Raw genomic sequence first — 12,172 nt, 5'->3', positions numbered from 1 at the left:
GCTGGATATAGAATTCTAGGTTGACAGTTCTCTTTCAGAACTTGAAAAATGTTGTGTCACTTCATTCTGGCCCTCGGGTTTCCTGAGGAGAAATCCTGTCATTCAAATTCATTTTCTCCTATAGTATAGGTAAGGTATTCTTCTCTGTCACTCTTTTCAAGATTTTTTCTTGTCTTTAGTTTTTAGAAGTTTGTCTATAGTATGTTTTGATATGAATTTCTTTGGGTTTAACATGTTTGAGGATAGCTCAGCTTCGAGTCTGTGGCTTCATAATGCTGGTTTTTGTTGTTGGGGGAAGTAGTCTTTTTGTCTAAATTTGAAAGTTTTCAGCCATTATTTCATCAAGTACTTTTTCAGCCCTGCCTTCTTTCTTCTCCCCTTCCAGGACACCAATAACATGAATGTCAAATCTGCTGTTTTAGTCCCAACTTCTTATGGCCTGATGAGAAAGGAAGTCTAGACTCCCCATTCAGTCTTTGCAGCATGGATGGGGTTGAGGCTACAGTTTTTTTGTGGTGTTTGACTATAGAATATTAGTTTTTGTGTAAGTTTTCTGTCTTGCTAGGCTGTCTCTTTCCTAGTCATTTGGCTAGACAGAGCAGGTTTTTGTTGGAGCTGTTTTGTCTGTATCTAGTGGCATTTCTGGGTTGCTAGCATCTTTAGTTCCCACTTTGGGATATATGAGGCAAAAAGAAAACACATGGAATGTATTGTAATGTAACTCAGGTCCCAGTCTCTAACCAGTTGGCCTTCTTTCCACCTTTCAGAGTCTTCTTGTGCTTGTTTTTATATAATGTTCAGGATTTTTAATTATACTTACTGGGAAGAACAGGGAAAAGTGTACCTGTTTAATCTTCCCAGAAGCAGAAATCCCTAATTTATTCTGCTTTTAATCTAGGCACCTTAGGGAACTGTAAAGAAGCATAAAATACAGTCCTTGCCTTAAATCAAGTCTAATAGATAGGATACCAATACTTTTAGAAACACAAATGACAGGGGGAGCCTGGGTGGCTCAGTCGGTTGGGCGTCCGACTTCAGCTCAGGTCACGATCTCGCGGTCCGTGAGTTCGAGCCCCGCGTCGGGTTCTGGGCTGATGGTTCAGAGCCTGGAGCCTGCTTCCGATTCTGTGTCTCCCTCTCTCTCTGCCCCTCCCCCGTTCATGCTCTGTCTCTCTCTGTCTCAAAAATAAATAAAACGTTAAAAAAAATTAAAAAAAAAAAAAGAAAGAAACACAAATGACAGACCTGTAAAAAGTGTGTAACAGTGGAAGTCCTAGGAGATAAAACATCTTTTCTTCTATCTGCCTTGCCACAGCTTCTTTCTTATATTTCTATTTGGTTATTATTCCATTTAATACTGTTCATTGTTTACATATGTGTCTTGCCTATCTAGATTATAAGTTTCTTCAGCTCTTAGTTGAAACTCAGGATAGTGCTTATCAGTAAAGATTTTTTTAAACCAGGTTGAGGGGCACCGGGGTGGTTCAGTTGGTTAAGCATCCAACTTTGGCTCAGGTCATGACATCACAGTTCGTGGGTTCAAGCCCCGCATCAGACTCTGTGCTGACAGCTGGGAGCCTGAAGCCTCCTTCGTATTCTGTGTCTCCCTCTCTCTTTGCCCCTCCCCTGCTCATGCTCTGTCTCTCTCAACGATAAAATAAACATTAAAAAAAATGTTAATTAGGTTGAAACTCTAGAACTTGTTTTGTTTTGTTTTACTATGTCTGAAAAGATATATCTGAAAATCTTCTGTAACAAAACATCTAGAAATTCTGGATATAGCACAACAAACATCCTTTTAAATGCATAACTGAGCTCAAAAAAAAAAAAATGTAAAGAAAGTTCCAAAGCATCAAATCCAAAGAAGGACCTGAAAACTAAATTGACAAATGAGTTCTAAGATCATGAGCAGTGACAAGGCACCTTGTCCTTCAGCCTCAGTTTTACATAGGAAAAATGACTACCCTGAGAATTTGTAGTCACTCTTCTTCCTTCACACAGGTTTGGGATTTAAATACATATTTTCTTTATTGTCGGGAAACCTCAAGGTGTAAAATTACCTTAAATTGGTCCAGCATTCCTAGAGCCCCAGTATGTATGAGAGAAGCAAAAGTAAATCATCTTTTAAAAAAATGTACTTTCATATATAGGCCCTTGAAGATTTCTGTAGATTGGATGGAGATCAAACTAGTGTGCACAATCAATTCCAAAACCAGAAGAGGAAATAAGCTACCATAAGCAAAAGTCAGGAGAAACAGAAATCAGTAGAAATAAGCCTCCCAAATCAGACACTGAAATATAAAGTAACTATGTAGAAAATATTTAATGAAATGAAGGAGAAAATGAAAATGTGACCAAGGAATAGGAGATTATCAAAAGTGAAATTCCAGATTTGAAAAAGAATCAAAGAATTTCTTTTTTCTTAAATGTTTGTTTGTTTGTTTTTGAGAAAGAGAGCATGTGTGTGTATGCATAGGGGAGGGGCACAGAGAGAGGGAGCAAGAGAATACCAAGTAGGCTCCATGCTCTGTGCAGAGGCCAATGTGGGGCTCCATCCCATGACCCTGGGATCATGACCTGAGCTGAAATCAAGAGTTGGATGCTCAACCAACTAAGCCATCCAGGAACCCCTAGAATTAAAGAACTTCTAACATTGAAAAAAATACTGAAATAAACTCAACAGATAAGTAAAAGTAGATTAGACACAGATGAAGAGAGAATTAATTAAATTGGAAGACAAGTCTAAAGAAATAAAACATTACAAAGAAATAATACTTCTTTTTGTAGTTCCAAGGGAAAAAATGGCAAAAATGGAAACAGAAGAGATATTCAAAGAGATAATAGGTGCATATTTTCTTGAAATGATAGAAGACATGATTCCTTAGCTTCAAGGACAATAATTCCCTAGCAGGACAAATTAAATCTTACTCAGGTTTCTCAGGTATGGCAGATGTGGTAGATTAGCTCATTCACTATCATTCCAGCCTTCATCAAGAATTCATTCCTATAATATAAATGAAAAGCTAAAAGTTATATTTCCCATATTTGTTTTGCAGGTAAGTTTCCAGATACATTCAGGTTCTACCAATCACATGTATTCACATGAGATTGAAATCAAAACCAAGTTAACTTGTGCGGGAGAGAAGTGGTAGTATGTAAGGCATCCATTTACTGTTGTGGATCAAGGGTATGCATCATGGCCCTAGAAACAGGTATGATGACAGCTTCCTGATCTATGAATTATAGCTAAGGTTACAGTATGATGCTGGGTGCAAAGTCCTCCCAATTCTCTAGCTTCCTAAATGTGAAAAAGAAAAAAAGTTCCTTTGGCAAGATAATTCTGTGGTAGTGTTCAAAGTTTAGAGTCTAAACCTTACTCATTCAGCATTTCGGTTGGAATTGAATATTAAATTCTTTTCTGCTTTAAATAGAGATAGTATCTGCAGTTGAATCCTGATTGTTGCCTATAGAAAAACCATACTAAAATTGCTGAAATCCAAAGACAAAGATCTTAACATATCCAGAGATAAAAGGCATATTACTAACAAAGGAATAGTCAGCAGACTTACCAACAGCCAAAACAATGGAAGCCAAACACAGACTATTATCTTCAAAGTGCTAAGAGAAATTAATTATCAGCTTCGAATTATATATGCAGATATCTTTCAAAAACAGAGGTAACATAAAGACATTTTGAAACAAACAAAAATGGAGAAAGTTTACCACTATATCTCACTGAAAGATGTTCCCCTGTAAGAATCTCTTTAGCTGTTGGAGAAAAAGTGATAAACCTGTGGGATTATCTGACAAAATATTGTGACTCTTTAATATCTAATTGAGAGATTTTTAAATGAAAATAAGTGGTGGACCAAATAACATGAGATTGAGGATAATCTTAGTTACATAGTTGCTAAGGTCTTTTTTACTTGGGAAGAAGGTACATACAGTGATTAATTTTAGATTTTACATGTGCATTTTTGGTAAACATTAGAAACAGTGATTTTAGTCTAAAAATATTTAATCTAAAAAATTTAATCACTAAAAATAGTGATTTTATAGTGACTTGAGAACATGAGGGAGTAAATGGAATGATATAAACTGAATCCAAAAAAAATCAGGAAAAGAAGGGTAAAAATGGAAGCAGGGAGGAGTCAGAACAAATACAAAGCAGAAAATAAAGGGTAGAAAAAATTCAAAATATATCAGTAGTCACTTATCAGTGATTTATCAGTCACTTATCAGTCAATATAAATGGACAAAGCTAAGCAACGAAAAAGACTCAAGCAGGGGAAAGAAATCCAGCTATGTGCAACTCATGAGAAGCATGATTAAAACATAAATACACAGTACGTGGCACAGCCACCACAAAAAATACATAGCTTAAAAGTTGCATCTCTTGGGGCGCCTGGGTGGCTCACTCGGTTAAGCATCTGACTCTTGGTTTCGGCTCAGGTCATGACCTCACGGTTTAGGAGTTCAAGCCCTTAGTCAGGCTCCACACTGACAGCATGGAGCCTGCTTGAGATTCTCTCTCCCTCTCTCTGTTCCTCCTCCACATGTTCTCACTCTCTCTCTCTCTCTCTCTCTCTCTCTCTCCCTCCCTCCCTCCCTCTCTCTCTCTCTCTCTCTCTCTCTCAAAATAAATAAGTAAACTTAAAAAAAAAAAAAAATTGCAGCTCTTTCTCAGCAGGTACCAGTTCTAAATAAGAATGAACTAGGGGCCAAAATGTAAAACCAAAAAAGAAGCAGCTATGTGTGGTTAGTAATTTCTAGTTTAAACTGTAACTGAACACTGTAGCTTCATATGTCTTATTTCATATTATACTTCTCCCATTACTGATAGTTTTGACTTTAATAAAAGACATCCCATAGTTTTTAGTGTCACAAAATGAGAATTTTTCAACAGTATGTTCTAGAAAGTAATATACTAACTGGAGTGAATGTTTGTATCTATTAAGAAGTAGCCTTAACCCTTTCTCTCATGCCTTAACTGTCAAGTGATTAAAACTCTTAAAAGCATAGTATTAGAGTCAGCATGCTGGACTGACAGGTAAACGCTGAAGCGGTTAGAGCTGGTACTGATGCTGTCAGTCTTTAGCACTATCCGCTTAGCTGTGTTTATGCTACAAAAGTGCAACATTAGACACTAACCAGCTAGTACTGCTACCTCATGTAACTCCAAAGAGGAAAACAGGATTTGATTAAGTGCACACGTCTTCTTTAAGTTACTCCTGTTGTCCTTGGCTTGGATACAGTGACGTGCAGACTTGTGTGGCCACTGTCTTTAATTACTTTGACTAATACCGTGAATGGACAGCCACACATTCCCTCTTCACCTGACCAGCAATGGCCCTTCAACTGCAGTAGGAAAAAAGAAAAAAACAAAAAACCGTTTTGTGTGAAAATTGGTGACAACTGGCACTTAAGATCAGAAAAAGAGTTGCTTATACCTGATGCTTTAAGATGCTGTCTGCCCAAAGCTCTGAAAGACTTTAAGATGAAAGCAGTCATCCTTACTACAATACTACTGAGTTTTTGTAGAATTTACATTTGATAGTAAAACCTACCTGTTTAATCTTAAAAAAAAAACCCCACATAAATACTAATTTTAAAAGAAAGGGATATAAAAACAATATGTGCCACACAAATACTGACTAAAAGAAAGTTGGACTAGCCATTTTAATAACAAAAAAAATTAAGGCATTATTTAAAACAAATGTGTTTGCTACATTGTTATTAAAAGATTCACCTTACCAGAAAAAAAAAAGGCAGTTCTAACTCTTCTATGGAAAATTTTAAGCAAAGATTGACAGAATTACAAAGAAAAATGTATCAGTGTTCCATCATGCTGAGTTATTTTAACACAGTAGCTCTATTAAAAAGGATATAGACAAAATTTGAGTAATACAATAACAAGTTGGTTTAATATGTTTAACAGTTAGAGAGTGCTTGGTCTTCTCAAGCATGCACGGAGTGGTTATTAAATCTACCAGACACTAGTTTTAAAACAAGGTTCAACAAACTTTAAAGAATTATTACCATATATAACATGTTCTCCAACTATAGTACAGACAGGATTAGCCAAATAGCCCATATATTTGTAAATTTAAAACCACATTTGTAAATACAAGTAAAAAATAGAAATCATAGTAGAAATATCGTAGTTCATATAAAGTAATCACAGTGAAAGTACTACAAATCAAAGTAAGATATAGCTAAAGTGGTTCTTAGAGGGAAATGCATAGCCTTAGATGAAATAGGCTGAAGAATAATGAACTAAGCATACAACTTCAATAATTAGAAAGTGGATCAATAGAATCAATCCACATAGAAATGAAAAATGGGACTAATGAAGGGCAGAAACTAATGAAAAGAGGAGTGCCTGGGTGGCTTAATCAGTTAAGCATCCGACTTCAGCTCAGGTCATGATCTTGCAGCTCATGTGTCCGAGCACCGCGTTGGGCTCTGTGCTGACAGCTCAGAGCCTGGAGCCTGCTTCGGATTCTGTGTCTCCCTCTCTGACCCCTCCCTGGCATGCTCACTCTGTCTCTCTCTCTCTCTCAAAAATAAAAAAGAAACATAAAAAATTTTTAAATAATGAAAAGGAAACAGATATAATATTAAAGATTAACGTCTTCAACTTAATTTTGCTCCCTTCTGAAACCCTGCTAAGACTCCAACGAAGGAATTTATTTATAAAGCATAAATCCACAAGAAGACTTAATAAAATTTTAGAAGCTGGAAAGTAGATGGATTACTGCTAACTGCCTTAAGTAACCCACGAAAGCTGAATTTTAAAGAACCTCCAGTTTACACCAGAATTTTCTAAAATATCAAACATTAGCAGCAACAGACAGTTTGGAAAAGGAGCTAGAAGAGATGTCTAAAATAAAGAAGACTGGTTAAGGCTTTAAGAAGCTGTGAAATGCTTACATCCCCTCACCTACTCCATACCGCTGAACAATTGCAGAAGCCTATAGGTTTATTCTCTGGGAAGGGTGAACAATATCTCTAGATTGGGTTTTGCAGACACAATTGAGCATGTGAATACCATGGTGAAATCAGGGAAATCGGGTGACCTTATGCAATCTGAATGTTGTATGTAAAAACCTCTAAGCAGAAAATTGGAAGAATTTTCTTTTAGGGAATATGAGGAGCCTAAAAGACCTAAACATTCTGATATTGGGGGTTCGCTAATAATTGGTCCAGCAAAATAACCCTACAATGAAGGTTACTAGACTAAGGGCCTCAAACATATGTTTAGAGCTTGTGGTCACCTTTTTAGTTTCCCATTCTTCAAAATGAGACGGTGCCAGACATATGATAAATGCAACCAATATGAAACGTAGAGGTCAAAACAATAAGGAAAGAAAAGCAACTTAGAAGAAAACAACTTATGCGTGAAGAAGAAAACTTCAAAAATAACAAAACAACAAATACCATTATTCATATTCCTAGAAATATACTACATCTATGACTCAAGAGTAGGATGCAATAAAAAAGGAACATTCAAAGAATCTGCCCCCCGCCCCAAAAGAAGATACTAAAAATATAGTACAATGATAAACTGAAGTGAATGGTTTGAAAGATACAGTCAAAGAAGCTACTGGAATTCCTTCTCCATTGTGACTGCATTATGGTCCATCATCCCTCATCCACCAGCAAGAATCTACCACAGGAAAGGCTTACTAAACCCATGGTATGGTCCAGAGTAAACAGGACAGCATGAGATCTCAGGGCCCTTGGGCCCAATCACCACCACTGCTGTGGAGAAACAGTGAAGTGTTTCCTCAAGTCTGTGGGCTTCCTGGCAGAAAGGGCAGAAGCAAAGACAGATGGACACACAGACACACACACACACACACACACACACACACCTGGGTGCCATTAGGCTGATGAGAAAGAAATGGAGAAGAGATTCGGTAGAAATATTACTGGGCTGGATAGAAGGGCCAACATAGAAAAAGGAGAGAGGACAGTGCAGATAAAATGGAAGGGAGGGAATCATCACCAAAATTATTCAAGAAAAGATCCTATACATGAAAGACATGAATGATTGCATTGGAAAAACCCAGTGGCTGTTCACAATGGGTGGAAATAAATCCATGCCAGTTTCAGAATTCTAAGACAAAGAAGATTCCACAAATTTATAGAGTTAGAAGGCATATAATACTTACAAAGGATCATGAATCAGAATGGTTTAGGACTCATCAAAACAAAAGTGGCAGCTGGAATTACAGAATTCTAACCTAGGATCTTGTAGTCAGCCAAACTACCAATGAAATGTGATGACAAAATACATCTTCTTATATTTGAATTCTCAAAAGAAATAGCCTATAAACGATTACTCAGAAGCCTACTGAAGGATGAATTTGACCAAAGTGAGAGAGTAAACCAAAAAGGAGGAAGACATGAAATTCAAGATGGGAAATCCAGCATCGAGAGAGGTAAAGGCAATTCCCAAGGTGAAGAGGAAGGGAAGGGATTTCTTAGATGATAGCCATATGCTAGTCAGGAAGGCAGTCCAGAATGAAGCACTGTAACTCCAGATACAGATGTGTTGCGAGCCTTCTGTATTATACATTCTTGTGCCTGATGATAATGGGTAGTTTGTCCCCAGAATCTTATCTGTACTTAGTTTATAGGGACTATGTGCTGATGAAATTCTTGCTCTCTCCTGTGTACCCTGCTACCTGGATAACCAAAGACGTTCATTTCACCCCACAGAAGAATTTTGCTTTGAACTACTGCTGAGAGCTGAAGATTGGCCCTGGTAAGTAAGCTTAGAAGGAGAAAATGGAGAGTACTCTACTCCCACTGGTCATATTCTGTCACATCTCAGCTCCTTACCCACACTGATACGCTGTCAGATGCCTTCACTGTGTTGAACCCTGTTAACTGGGACTCATTCTTGCCTCCCCTAAATGGGGTTATGATAAACTCTTTGAAAAGCTGAAGACGTCATCTTCTCAGAGATGTTCATCAAACAATGACAATAATACTTTTTCCATGCACAGCCAGGTTTATGCTTTCCTGATGGTTTTAAATTATTTTTTCATTGATTTATATACAAATACTTATAGTTAAAATAAGAAAATATTTGAGAAAATCTATTCTTGTCATTCACCATATTAAAAAATAAAGGAGAAAAATATGTGAAGATAGCAATAGATTTAGAAAAAGCATTCTATAAAATTCAACACCTATTTACAATCTAAAAACAAAATAAATCCCTTTATAAATGACTAATAGAAGGGAACTTCTTAACCTGTAAACTCTACAGCATCTAACACATTTAGGCATGAAATGTTAAAAGAAATTTCTCTTCAAAATGAAGACTAAAACAGGAGTATATATTATCACCACTTCTATTCAACATTTTACTGGTTGAAGCCCTGTCCAACATAGTATTTGCAAATGACATGATCGTGTACAGAAAATGTCATAGGACACGTACCAAAAAACTGGAAGCAGTAAGTTGGAATTCAACAAGGTCATGAAATTCAGATGAATATTCAAAAATCATATTTCTATGTACTAGCAGTGGAACAATTGAGAAGTGAAATTTCAAAAGTACAATTTCCAATAGCATCAAAAAGCATCAGATGTTTAGGAACTAAATTTAGCAACAGTATGCAAGACCTGCGTATGGGAAACTACAGTGAACAGTTTTTTGCTGAGAGAAATTAAATAAGATCTAAATAAATGGAGAGATGCATCATTTTCATGGATTAGAAAACTCAATATTATTAAGATGTCTGTTCTCCCCAGCTGATCTATAGGTTTAATCAATCATAATCAAAATCTCTACAGGATTTTTGGTAAAAATTGAGAATCTGATTCTGAAATTTGCATGGGAATGCAAAGAATCTAGAAGAACCAAAACAGTTTTAAAAAAGAACAAAGTTAGAGGACTTACACTTCTTGATTTGCTCTGTGTTACACTAATCAAGACAATGTGGTATTGGTGATAAGAATAAAATACAGATCAATAAAACATCCAAATATAGACCACTCATCAATACTGACCTGATGTTAGTAAACATCCAAAGGTAATTCTTTTGGAGAAAGGATAATCTTTTCAATAAATTGTGTTGAAACAACTGTATATTCTCATTTTAAAAAGTGAACTTAAGGGCACCTGGGTGGCTCAGTTGGGTAAGCATCCTACTTCGGCTCAGGTCATGGTCTCACAGTACATGGGTTTGAGCCCCACCTCAGGCTCTGTGCTGACAGCTCAGAGTCTGGAGCCTGCTTCAGATTCTGTCTCCCTCTCTCTTACTCTCTGCCCCCCCGCCCCCCCCCCCCCGCTTGTGTTCTCTCTCTTTGAAAAATAAACATTTAATAAATAAATGAATTTAAACTCATGCCATTATAAAAATTTCTAGAATTGAATCATATCCCTAAATATTAAAGCTAAAATTATAAAACTTCCAGAAGAACGTGTAGAAGTTTTTGCAGCCTTTGGTTAGGTGAAGTTATTATATAGGACACAAAAAGCTATAATGAAAAAATTTGTAAGTTGAACTTTATCAAAATAACAAATTTTTATTCTTCAAAAGACATTGTTAAGAAAATGAGAGGCAGGGGTGCCTGGGTGGCTCAGTCGGTTAAACATCTTAATCTTGATTTTTGCTCAGGTCATGATCTCATGGTTTGTGAGTTTGAGCCCCATTTCAGGCTCTGAGCTGACAGGGTGGAGCCTGCTTGGGATTCTCTCTCTCCCTCTCTCTCTTTCTCTGCCCCTTGCCTATGCGCGCACATTCGCTCACTCTCTCTCCCTCTCTCTCAAGATAAATAAACTTAGAATAATAATAATAAAATAAAATGAAAGGCAAATCACAAACTTGGAGAAAATACAACATACATATATCCAACAAAGGACTTAATGTCTAGAATATATAAAGAAGTGTTGCAATTAAAAAAAGAACTCTTAGAACTCAAGAAAGCAAATATTTTTTTTAAATAGGCAAAGATTCAACAAACACTGTATTGAAGAAGATAATATGGATGGCAAATAGCATATAAGATGTTCAATAACATTAGTCATTAGGGAAATGCAAATCAAAACCACGATGAGATACCACTAACACCTACAAAGAACAACTAAAAGGAAACAAACAAAAACCGATGTTATACCAAGTGTTGGTGAGGATGTAGAACTAAAAACATACACTGCTGGTGGGAATGTAAAATGATACACACTTAGGAAAACAGTGTAACAGTGTCTTAAAAAGTGTAACATTCACCTGCCATTCAGTACAGGTGTTCCTCTCCTAGCTTTTTACCGAAGAGAAATGAAAACATGTTCATACAAAAACTTACTTGTCAATGTTCGTAGCTATTTTATTATAGAAAAAAACTGGAAACAACATAAATGTCCACCAACATTCGGACAGACAAACAAATTGTGGCTTATCCATACAATGGAATACTACTCAGCGATAAAAGGAAATGAAGTAGTGATACACATAACAACATGGATGAATTTCAAAATAATTATGCCAAGTGAAAGAAGCCATACAGTGAAGATCTACTGTATTATTCCCTTTACATAACATTCTAAAATGTGCAAACTATGCTTTTGGAGATGGTGGATATGTTTATTATCTTGATAGTAATGTAACTTTCATGGATATATACAGATGTACTGATCAAACGTACACTTGAAATATATTCAGTTTAACGTAAACCAGTGATACCTCATTGAAGCTGTAAAAAATATATAAGCTATTGTTCTTGTTTTGGGTAACTCACCAAGCTTCAGTTTTCTCATCATTAATGTGCAAAGAATAATACCTGCTTCACAGGGTTTATTTGAAGATTTTATTCATATGCTTGTGTATCTAATTTACTATGGTGCCTACCTGACACATAGCAAGTAACTCAGCCAATGTTAATTCTGTTCCAGCATCCCCCTGCCTCTTCCAGAGGACTGATACAGTCCGTCAGATTACTTTCTTGAAGCACATAGCAATCAAATGGCACATTCTTTCTCATTTTTTTAATAGCTAAATCTAGTCTGCAAATGTATTAGAGAATTTAATAGATGGGTTTGCTTTTAATACTAACAAAAACCTTTCCTTCTCGGGGCACCTAGGTGGCTCAGTTGGCTGAGTGTCCAACTTTGGTTCAGGTCATAATCTCATGGTTCGTGGGTTCAAGCCCCACA

At 36.5% G+C, this 12,172-nt stretch overlaps 1 protein-coding gene across 6 annotated transcripts in view; it reads left to right on the top strand.

The window, feature by feature from the left end:
• Window positions 1-12,172, top strand: part of ACER3 (alkaline ceramidase 3) — a 181,024-nt gene that overhangs the window by 156,066 nt on the left and 12,786 nt on the right. The gene's annotated exons all lie outside the window — the stretch shown is intronic.

This window comes from Panthera leo, chromosome D1 (assembly GCF_018350215.1).
Source record: "Panthera leo isolate Ple1 chromosome D1, P.leo_Ple1_pat1.1, whole genome shotgun sequence".
NCBI classification, from domain to species: Eukaryota; Metazoa; Chordata; class Mammalia; order Carnivora; family Felidae; genus Panthera; species Panthera leo.
This window is presented reverse-complemented; position numbering and strand designations above follow the sequence as displayed.